Below are 12,520 nucleotides of genomic sequence, written 5' to 3'. Positions count from 1 at the left end.
AGAAATGGAAACAGCATATCAATAAATATAAACAAACTCTGCTGCTCTGCAAGTGTTTGCAGCTCATGTTTGGCTTTATACTGTTTTTCTTGAACCTCCTGTACTGAGCATTGCATAATCCCTGTTCCCAAGAAGAGATCCAGTTGCACTTTATTTGAATAATAGAGTTAAGTGGATTATGGAAAATCTGCACACATGAATTGTATTGAGGTGGTCCAAACATCTATTTATAGGGCTCTTAGACGCTGAGAGCTGACGCACCAAGTGTTGAGAAAATCCAAAATGATGTAATTTTTCCAATCAGGCTTTTAAAAAGCACATAATGATATATTTCAATATTGTGATGCAGAGGTTTTCTAAAAAGCTGTAGACATATTTTGATTATTTAACACTTGCTTTTCTACAGGCCAGCAAAATGAAAAATTTTATAAACTAGCTAGATATTTTATCCTGGATTACTTAAAATTATTTCTTTAATATGCATAGAAGATTAACGTGCACGCTGTCCTCAAGGGATCCTCTTTCTGCAATGTGAAATACAATATACATATGTGGCTTGCTCGGCTTCAAATCTCCCAAACCTTTTTGCAACACAGAAGGAGGTCCTGTGTGTGTCTGCCATGGCTCTCAGCGCAGGGAATGATTTCAACAACTGCCGCAGGCGATTTCGGCTTCTCCCGGGCAGAGGCTCCTCCTCGGGTACACAAAGGCTGTTTGTGTAGAGTATGATGTGATGGAAGAGCTAAGCTTTTACATTTGACATGCCTGGGAAATTGGGAAATGGCAGAGATTTCGGGGAAGGGGTTGTCCCAAGGAGCAGGCAGCGTCTCGCTCCCTGCTGAAGCCCTGTCCTAGTCAGGTGCCTTGTTTTTCTCTTGCATCGCAGTATCATTCCCGGTTCACTCCTCCTTCTTTTTAGGGCTGATGCCATTTTATTTAATGTTTATAAGGCCAGCTTTTTAGGCCTCTCTGCTCTTTCATGATTTCCTGAAATGTGGTACAGGTCTTAATCATAGCAACAAGACCCTTAAGCTGGGCTAGCCTAGAGGGCACAGTCTGCTTGCAAGTTCTGGTCCCATAAGGACTTACAGCCTGATGATCAATGGCTGTCAAGAGGCATCTGATAATTTGCCTGCTACCGGGCATGCTGAAACAAATGAGCTAGGAAATGTAGGAGGCAATGGTCCCCAGGTAGGCCAAATAAGGGAGGTGGAGAAGGGGATCTCATACAGGAGAAAAGTAGTGGAGTGACAAGAGATTTTCAGCTCTGCTCACAAGGATGAGGTGACGCCGGGTAGAGTGGGAGCTGTGTGTCTTCCAGCAAAGGCAAAACTAAACCTCCCTGAGCCAGGCAGTCTGGGATCACAAATAGCTGGGGTTGTTTTTTATCAAGCCAAGATGGTTTGGAATGGCTTGGTAGGAGGATATGGAAGCAGACGATTTGGGATGCTCTTCTGGGCTGCCCTATCTCCACTTCAGTTTATCCTGGGAAAGATTCAAGTATGAGGAGTGGAATTTTTTTTAGAGGATTCAACATTTCAAAAATCTGCCTGCTGTCCTGTGCTCCTCATTCAGGGGGAATAACATGGTTTGCTCTCTAGCTTAGAAATATCACCCGTCCGGCATGTTCCCTTTTCACATGTTGGGGTCTGTAGTTAGTGGGACTAGAAATTACCTTTTCTGTATTACTTTGGGAAACTGATATGAAGTCACACAAAAATATTTTTGAACAATGTAAAATGGCACTAGCAGCTATAAACTATATCTTTTATATATCTTCTGTACTCTCCAAGCACTCCTAGGCCCCCATAAAATATCTCTGGGTGGAGTTAGTAGTAGTATTATCTAATTGAGTAAGAAACAAGCTTACTCTGGTGTCCATGTATGGAAGCTGCCTAACCTCTTTATTTCCTTCTGAACTTTTTGATTTATTCCTGCCAGTGTTTGCTTTAGAACAAATCTTCCCAGCATGTGTCTTGCCCAGTGACGTTAAGAAGTTTCCTTGTCTAAGGCCTTCTGCAGTGGATCAAAGTAACGGGATCTTGCAGTGGGCCAGCATCATGAACTGGCCTTCTGCTGTGAAAAGCAGATCAGCTTCCTATAACCAACTCAGGCAGGACATGTAGAGGAGTTGCACCAACTCTACCAGGTAACGAATGAATGAAATCTCTCATTATTGAATTTTTCTTTCTAAATCTTTTTTGTGTTTAAACTCTATAACACCCTGCTATATGACAGTGCCATGCTCAAATGTGACTGAGCTGCTGCTTCAAGGATGTGCTTGCTGTGGCTTCTGAAAAGCCAGTTTTTCTTAGAGGGGAGTTTCAAGCTTTTGCAATTTGAAGACATTGTCGGTGTAAACTAGTCACAGCGGAGCTTCCTGCAGACTAACGTGTGATCTCTATGGGTCAAGTGTTGACCACAGCGTTCACCATCTCCCTTGCATTAATGCCTTTGAGCTCAAAGCACTGAATCCCCACAGAGGACATGACAGGGAACATCCTGAGGAGCCATGGAGTGGGATGGTACATAAGGGCTCAATGGTTCTGCAGGGTCATGCAGAAGAGTGATCAGTGAATTTGTTAGTGCATGGAGTTACAAACAGAAACTCTGCAGAGCGGCTCTAGTAGGCTACAGGGCAGTCACTGAAATGGGGAGCGCACAGACAACCTGTACAGGCTGCAGTGCCAGCTGTGGTGGTTGGGAGCAGGAGGGGAGGGTGTTCCCTGTCACACAAAGCTCAGGGAGGGACAAGGGCAGTTTGAGGAAGAGGTGCTTCCCTGAGTGGAGGGAAAAAATAGTTCCTCAACTTCTCCCTCCACATCAGGCCCCTGTTGGCCCCTGGGGAGTGGCTTCATGTCACATTTAATCCAAGTTCACCAGCCCCATCCCTAGCAGCCATGTGTTCCCACAATGAGACATATTTGGGAGGAATCCTTGTGTGCTTTTTAGAAGGGTGGAAAGGAAGGCTGGGCCATGATCATGCACAGATGGTGAAAGAGCTCATGGGAAGGGGGGGGAAACCAACTGAGGAAGGCCTGTATTTGGTTTCCCTGCCTGGCAGAGATTAAAAACAAAAGTAAAAATCTGTTTAGCTGGAAAGGAATTCTTTTCTTGGGACCAAGTGCTACTCCAAAGAATAGGATTATATTTTAATTATTGCAAGAGTATAAAAGACAGCATGCAGTTTTTATTTAGAAGTAATGGGAAGTTTGGTCCCTGACTGTCTTTTATTTCAGCTCAAATCAGTAGGTTGGAGTTTAGTGCTATGCAGAACTTTAGTCTGCTGTGTTGTGAGACCAAATATTTAACCGGTGTAGCAGATTTGGGGAGATGACTAAAAATAACACAGTTGGTGAACTGATTTATTTCCAAGGTGTAATCTGAGTTACCGCTTTCACTCACTAAACTTAAAAACAAAACAAAACCGAACAACAGAAAACCCCTATTTGTTAGTACTGGAGAGCCAAAATCACTCCAGAGGAATTGTATAAAATAAATTTTATATATCTACATATAGATAACACATTCTAGAGCAGAACAGAGAGTTTCTCAGTTAGCAACACGAACCTGTAGTCTAGTCATCACAGAATCACAAAATGTTAGGGATTGGAAGGGACCTCGAAAGATCATCTAGTCCAATCCCCCTGCTGGGGCAGGATTGCCTAGACCATAAGTCATACAGTCCTGAGCTAGGGCAGTTAATCTGTTCACCTCCTGTTTACATCAAAGAAAACCATCAAAATATCTCCTTTTACAGAATAACTATCTATCATCAGTAAATCCTCATTTTGTTGAAGAACAGCCTTTTACAAAAAGAACTCCTCCAGTAAACGGAAAGGAATTCTGTCTTGTTTTGGGTATTAATTCCTGTATTTCATTTGCTGCTCCCTGCATTTGCAGTTCTCTCTGTGGGTTGCAGCTCAAAGAGACGCATATACCATGCACATACTATTTTAGGGGAAGTGGTCGTTACCACGATTACATGTGTATAATTCCATATCAGTATAATGTCTTTGATTCCCTACAGTGATAAAAATTAGACTAGTACACCTGCAACAATATAGGTATGCTGATTAGATCAGTTTAATTAACTGGCAAAGTCCTCCTAATATAACGTTATTCCAGTTCCTTGAGTATGCCTTGCTTGAGGTAAGGGGCAGTCACTGTTCAGTACCTCACTTCTCACTGCCCTTCATCTCTTTGTTTATGTAAGCACTGTTTAAATAACCATCCCAAGCACATCATGCAAGTTGTTCTTTTTCAAGGATACTTGTTTTCTGGAGCCATTTAGCTGTGACAGTGTGCTGATGGTTGCCAGACGCCAGGAAACTCGGATGTAATTGGCAGTAAGAGCGCTTTACTGGAAAAGCAGCCCAAATCTTTGTTTATTTGAAGTACCAGGCAATTAACTTAAAAATGATTTTATGTGTGACCCTGGCTATGCAATTTTTCTAGCTTGTATTTTTGAAGTATTTGACATCTCGGAGTATTGCTGTAAATAGGCTCAACAGAATTACCAAAGGTCAGATCAGTAATTACTATACATGGAGTTGCTGTGGCTAATATGGGAATGGCTCTCAAATCTCAGCTCCAGTGATGGATGCTCAGGACTATTTCCCAGCAGAGCTTGAGGAAGACCTCCAGCCTTCCAGATTCCTCTCACAACCATTCATAAGGCCAGTGAAACTGGAAGAAGAGAGGAGTTTCAAGGCCATGAGAAGGTGGAGGAAACGACTTAAAATTGGTTGTTCTAGTGTTTATTTGTTCAAGTCTGATCATTAAACAGACTTCTTATTAAACTGCTAAAGAAAGGTCTTCCAAAATGCAGGGCATAATTTAAAAGTAAGTGACATCTGTCTGTGCCAAGAGGCGCTGCTTTAATTAACTGTGTTCGCTTCCATGTAAAATAGAACTTTAGACTGCCCTACAACATGATACTTGGAATTTAACACGTGGCCATGATGTGAGGAGGCATTATACAAATAAGATGTTCCATTCCTTGCCCTCCCTCAAATGGTCATGTCCATCTTCCTCAGCTAACAAGTTAAAATAAGATTTGTTATGAATTGGATTTTCTTTTAAAAGGCCAGTCAAGCCGTTTTCTTTCTGGTTTATGTGTTGCTATGAGCCATTACCACAAATTCAGTTCCTGAATGAGAATTTACAGATGCTTTCGCTGACGTGCATGTGTGACAAGATGTTATTTCGCTGATATGTTATTCTCAGGAGACTGGAGGGGAAGGGGGAATCATGTTTTGGTTGTGAATTAGTACAGGATCCAATCCCTTTTTCATTAAAAACATCAGTGAAATTTCCATTGCTCTGGGGAGTTAAAAGGCTTGGTCCCTAAGAAACCGATTATTGCAAAAACATGATCGTCCTTCCTCACTCTTCTGAATACTGGAAAAGGGTGTCTTTCTGATCATTTCTTAGTGGAAAGAAATGTAAAATTGAGGGCTGCTAATGCTGATGAGTGCAACCTTCATTAAAAGCTGCTCTTTCTCAGATGAAGCTTTAATAAGCTCTAATCGCAATAGCAATTGAGTACTTGTCCTGATTTTGCAGGGATAAAAATTTATAGAATCAATTTTCTGTTACATTTTGTTTCAGTTTGTGGCCAGCTGTGGGATGATGATCAAGGCCATTAGCAGTGAAAGCCAGGGCAGCTGACCCAGGCTGGCCCACAGGTGTGTTCTGTAACATTAATGTCAGGTTCACTATAAATCGGAGAGCTGCTGGGGATGGTGGGCTATTTGCTCTGCTCTCCTCTCCCTCTCATCAATGGTTGTTATCTCTGGAGGGACTTGCCACCTCTCCATAGGCTGCATATAGCTTTGTGTCATTTGTATTAGTATCGATATTGGTTTTCTTATTTTATTAAATCTGTTTAAATTTCAACTGACCAGTCTCCCTCCTTTTCCCAATTCCCTTTCTCAGCTGGGAAGGGGTCTTGGGTGATAGAACAACTGGTTATTGTTTAGCCCAGGGTGCAGGCTAAATGGAGACAGTACTTAATGATGACCTGGAAAAAAATCGCTTCAGAGATGCAGTAGGTTGAGCCATTCCTTGCACTGAAGAATTTGATGAGGATTAAGAGCCCAGCACCCCTAGTAGTTAAAGGGTGTCTCCTGCAGGGAATGTCACTTGAGGAGAATGGTCAGATTTGGAGACAGTCATATCAGGCTCTATCAATCTGTTTCTTATCTCTAAAACCGCAAACTTTGTAGGGAAGAAACTCTTTATTCTGTTCATATAGTGTGTAACAAAATGAGGCCTTGGATAACGAATAGGAGTCAGAATTATTGTAGTAATGGATGAATGTTTGATGCTGTTTAAGGTTTGGCTTCTTCACCTTGAAAGACATTTCCTTGATTTGCAAACCTGATAAAGCTGATGGAATTTGTCTAAAAGCCCGCTGCATTACTGGGCCGTACAGAATTCCCACAAGGCTGGACTCCGTAAGGATAATATCTAGGACAGGGTAGTTTTTGGATGGTAGTAGTAAACCTTGACAATGAACACAGTAGCTCTTTCTTGGAATATAGGGTGAAGATTAAACCACGGCAGTTATAGTGTGCCAAGCAGAGTTACTAGTAGTCATACAACATACAGTGCAAACTCAGTAGAGCAGAACAGTTCCTCTACATACAAACTGGCATACTGTCAGGATGGAATGAATGTTGTTTTTTTAAATACTCTAGAAACTAAATGAGACTGCAGTATATGTGTGGGGCTTTGTGTTTTGAGTTGCACTAATTTTTTTTAGTATCTCTTGTAGAGAATTCCTTATCATCTGTAATCGCTTTATTTTACGTGTGATCTGTTTGTTTATGGCTTCAATATTAATCTCCAGTGTCGAATCTCTGTCTGTTTATTTGTCTTGGTCCAACAAAAGCGTAAGAAGTTGCCCCTTGTCGTGTTTCCTATATTGCTGATGTGATCCAGTGCTGGGTCAGGCATTTTTGACTTTGATGGTTTTAATATTGCAAGCAGAAAATTAACAGACTTTATTGCTGCAGGTTTGAGGAAAATCCTTACCTCTTCTGTTTGTTTTTGTTTTGTGTGTTTTTTGTTTTTTGTTTTTTTTTTTTTTTTTCTTAAGTGGAAATGTAACTGGCTTTTTTAGAATTATGCTTTCATCTGTGTCTGGCTCTTCCCCTGCTCTGTTTGCTCTTGAGTCCCCAAAATTAGCAAGAGTAATGTGCAGTAGGAAAGAATAACTTGACTTTTTAAAATGTAATAAACAGTGCAAGACCTGGAACAAGTACAAAACTTTCAGACAAGGTGAAAGCCCCCAGAAGAATACCTCTATTCAAAATGTCTGAGGATGTCTGCAAATACTGCCAGGAGCTTAAGTCTTGTCCTCTTCCTTTCCAAACATGTGTATTAGGTTTTTCTTTAAAAATACATACTGTATCCTTGAACTCTTCCATGCTGCTAGTCAAAGAAGGTAGTATTTCCTTTAGACTAGTTGATTCATACACAAAATAAAATCTGAGAGACATTGTTTTGGTCTTGGTTATTTCCCTTGTGTGCTATTGGATGGCAAACAGTCTTTTTGAAATATTCAAGTTTTGAAAAACAGCAAATGTTTCTAACTATTGAGGGTTTTTACTATGGGCTGTAAAAATAAAGTGCTCTTAATTATGCTTCCTTTAGAATAGATTTGTATCCTATTTTGCTTCCCTTGTTTACAAATTCATTGCTTTCAGCAGGGATCCTAAATAGATGAAAACCTATCTGCTTTACTTTAACTATTTATCTGAAAAAAAACAAATTTCCTGAGGAGCAAATACACTAGAAGTTACCTGGCTTGACATCTCAGGAATTTCACTGGGTTTAAATCCGTTTCTAACTGAACTGATCCAGCTTTGCTTAAAACGTCACCTATCCTCTAGGACCTGTACGTGCCATACAGCAAATCATCTCCTCTTACAGTCAGCGTTGTGCTGAGTTTCTCCTGCGGCTGGGCTGTCGTCCCCATGAGGCCAGTTGTTAGCCCACTGGGATGGCTCGACTGCCCAGAGCAGCCTTCCAGGCCAGGATCTGGCCCAGTAAGGGACCTCATTCAGCAAAGTATTCTGTACTGTGCATTAATAATAATCAGATAAATAGTCTGATCAACCATCAGGCTCTATGTCTCTCTCTGTGGGACCTACAGTAACATGGGACTACCCTCCCCCCTGCATGTAGCAGTTGTAAACTCATTTTTTTAAGCCCACGTGCATTGCTCTGCTGATGCCTCTTCATAAAGAGAGAAGCACGGTAAATCTGCTGAGGTAACTTTATATTAGGCTGTTCCTCTTCTTTCACTGCACTTTATTTCTCTGTTGTGTTTTCGTTTGTTTTGAAATGAACTAATTATAATCTTCCTCCCTCTTGTTTGTGCAACAAAATATCTGTGTTACAGACAGATCAAAAAGGTTTTATTTTGTGTAGGAAGCTCAGCTACAGACTTACCATTCCGTAAAGCCTGTAGGTTAAATGAATGTACACAGAAGTCTTATTTCACACAATCTGTTCTGTACCTATGTCTCTAAATGTACATGGGATGACTTACAATGCATAGCAGATCATAGTAATTTCTTCCTTAAATATGAGCTTTGTCGTTCTTTTGGGGTCAAACATGATGGAGTGAGAGACTGTTGTTTAATGTGTCATCTGTTCCACCTGGGTGACACTCATCTGTTTAAATGTCACAAGCAGAGGCCAATTTTGGAACTGTGCTGTTGCCAGCAGCCTAAGAAGGATTCTTTGTGGCATTTATTTACTCCTTTTTATTTGCCATGAAATCACTGCTGATTACAGCCCAAGTTTCTCTTTGCGGTCCATTGAGAACAATAGCAAAAGTCCCACTGAAATTTAACTTACTGGGGAGGAGTCACAAGTGGTATAGGATTTGTTCTTGGGTTGCTTTACTGTGTCACCATCTGTTATTAGTGGATAATTTCATGTTCATTAATGACAAGACAGTCAAAGCATATCTTGTACAGTAGAGGTTGTCTCAACATGAGTAGCTTTTCATATTAAAAATGTTGGCGAGAGAGAATTCTTCCTAGGCCTCCAAACTGTGCATGAAAGGAAGGGATTAATATAAAGATGATGGCCTTGTCATCTGATCTAGCCTCTTAAATCCTTTTGGACGTGCCAACTCCAGAAATTCTTCCAACTTATTTTCTTACAATCCCTTCTATATTCTGCTTCTAACAAAGTCCTGTGAGACTGCAACAGATCAGAAAATGAACTCAGTTTTGAATCACATTTGAAATTGGCAGGAAAGAGAGGGACTTAAAGCCAAACCCCACAACATCCTCAGATACGAAATATTTGAGATCAAGATCCCAGTGTTTGCTTCTGAGAAGAACTAGGGCTACTTGTGACTTGCTGCAATCAATCAAGACTTTCCAGTCCTGTGAAAGAAATGTCACTAAAAATGAAGTTAAAGTAAGACAGAGTCACTGTGTAGCCTTGTCTGGAGGACAGTACCAGCACTGGGTGAGACTATTTCCCTGACGTTATCTGGAGTAATATATAAACCAGAATATCATGAGTCAATTTTTTGTTGCTGCTGTTTTGAATTTTTTTTTTTTTTTTTAGTAAGTTGATTACCAGAGGTTGGCTGCGGTTGATATTTGGGATACCCATGGGAACCATATGACCTTCTCAAACTACTGAATTGTCTGTGGGGACTCCAGTGTACCATATAGGGAACTGCCTAGAGGCTGTGCAGTCTCAGAAAGAACTACTCCGGGGAAGGATGTATTGTCATTCTTCCCTTTCAAGGAGAAAATCCCCATTCCTGTTTCTCTAGTTTTCCAGCATTACCTATCTTAGGTTAACCAAGTAAGCCCGCACCCCATGCCTTGCCTCAAGGTAGGTCTGTAAACGTTTATTACTTTGTTGGAATAATGAATGTCTGCTCATTGCCTTACAGGTATGTTTAAGGCAGCAAAGAACTGCTGCACTCCAGCAGACTAACAATAAATGGCAATTTCTTAGAGAGGCTTTGTAGTCGTTGCAATTACAACAGATAATCTCTTACCGTTACATCAGACATAACTTGGAAGGCATTACATATTGCTAATATTTCAAACTATAGAGATTGATACAATATGTATGTTGCAGACTTTGCATTAATCTGAAGCAACTCAATTCCACAAGAAATTGTGGAGACAAGTAACTGCTTGAAGCCTAAAAGTGTTCCACTGTTGTTATTGCGTTTTCTTTTCATTTAAAAATCTTGCAATTAATATTAAAAAAAAAGGCAAAAGGCAAATAGAGACCATCTGTGAAACACAAAGAAATTGCTAAAAGCTGCATCCATGAGGATCTCTGGGCAGAGCGCCATAACACAACTAAGCAATGAGCCAGCATGATATAATTATAAATTAAACATCTCTAAATAAAACGAATTCCAAGTTGAAAATAAAATAAAAATCCATCACTGCTGCCTGTTTCTTTGTGGTAGAGGATCATATTAATCTCAGTTTTAGAAATTCCCATCTATCCTCCTGCATACTGCAAGGTCTGGGGTGTCTGCATGTCTGCAAGTGGGGTTTCTTGGAGGAGGCGCCTCATCAGGCATTGCTTAAGTCCATATTTCAGTCAAAACAGACTGAATTCAGGAGGATTAAGAGCAAGTCTGGAGCTTGCTGGGGTTTTTTTCTGAGATACTACATAAGGGCATGTAATGATATTCTACGTCTATGACATATATAAATGTTCCAGAAAATGATATATTCAGTTCATATCAACTGGATACATCTAAATAAAGGGTGACTGACAATGATATATTGAGACATCATCTTTTTACACTTAAACTAGAACACAATTCCTAATACTTTCTCATTTCCTGTAGGTTTTTTAGTAACATATCCTCTGTCTTACTTTTATCTAAAGGGACATCTTGTATTTAATGTTAGACAGAACCTTTAAGCCAAACTGGATCTGATGACTCTTGGTACAGGCTTGAGGTCAGTACTCTTTCAGCAAAGTCATCTAAGTATTTGTAATAACAATTTATGTTACTGTTTATTGCTGTATTTCCAGGAGGAGCAAGAGTAACAAATGGAACATTTAGTTACTGAAAAAGAAAAGCTAGAAAAATAACTTAAATCTTGTAAAAAAATTAAATGGCTGCTGACACAATGTTTAAGATTATTGATGAACATTTTCTTTCATGTAAACCAGATTTATTTTTTAATTTTCTACACATGCCCCTATCTTTCACAGAATAATTTTACCCTCAGTTATAGGGGTTAGATTCTTATATTAAATAGATATTTCTCCATGAAAACCAGAACTATTCACTAGAATTGAAGATGACTATAATAAACAAAACTCTCAGGAATAAAATTTTTTCATGTAGATCAGATCAATCAATCATGAGACTGAATAAACAGATCAGTTTTTCATGGAGGTTCAAAATAGCTGCAAGACAATGGTTTGACCAGTCAGGTACAAAATAATACACCAAACATTACACAATTTTTGGAACCTTCATAATTTAAAAAAATTCCTCTCCCTCATATAAATAATCCTAAATGTATAATCAGTTACTAAGACGTTTTGAGTAGGAAAAACTGAATTTTGTGCTTTGAAGAGGAGCATAAACCAATGGCTTTTCAGGGAAGGCTCATCAGGTGAGTTTTCTGTGGACACTCCAAGTCAATAAAGGTGTCCACGGTAAACACAAGTACTGTAACAAATGTAAAAATTCAAGCTTTTGTGCTTGCTGATTAGATGTTTTGTTTTTCCCTTATGACATTGTTATAGAAATAGAGACAACGTATTTCATTGTGAATTTCTGTACTTGGTTTTGGTACTTTAACCCTAAGTTATTCTTAGATTTTTCAATACCTGTAAAAGAGATATGATTTAATTTCAGAATTCTGTCTGATGTGCACTGTAAGCTTTACTTTGATCATAACAGCTTTTGTTTCTGATTGTAAGCCAATTAACTGAAATGTCTTCTGTTTTGTGAGGAGTAGAAAATCTTCCTCTTTTCTTCCCATTTTTTAAAAAAGCTGTAGCATTCATAACAGCTTATTACTGCTCACTCTCCTAGACAGAACAGGAAATTAGAGCTCTGAAATGAAAGTAATTTAAAAATAATAGAAAAGTAATGTATTGTAGTGACAAAGGTCGTATTTCATCATCTGCCAAATATGTAATTCTGAAGCACTGAAAAGGTGAGATTCTTGGTCCTGTTTCAAGGTGGTGTAAGTATACCACCAGCTTATTTCTTTACTAGAAAGGCTGGCTGGGGAAATAATTGGTATTATTTACATCCAGTCTGTTCATCTCCAAGCTCTCCTTCCACTTCTCAGCTCTTCCTTTGTTTCCTAGGTGTGTTAAATTAGCAAGTCTTAGCGCTGCTGTCATCTGGTCTGTACTTTCTGGCTCTCTACCAGCTGAAAAACTGTTCTCTGGACAAATTGGATTCTGGAGTAAGTCTTCTGTGCGCCTCATGGGATAACAGGAACAGCAGCAGCCCAGAGCTGTTGTGCTTAGTCAA

This window comes from Nyctibius grandis, chromosome 6, assembly GCF_013368605.1.
Source record: "Nyctibius grandis isolate bNycGra1 chromosome 6, bNycGra1.pri, whole genome shotgun sequence".
NCBI classification, from domain to species: Eukaryota; Metazoa; Chordata; class Aves; order Nyctibiiformes; family Nyctibiidae; genus Nyctibius; species Nyctibius grandis.
Note: the sequence above shows the minus strand (reverse complement) of the source record.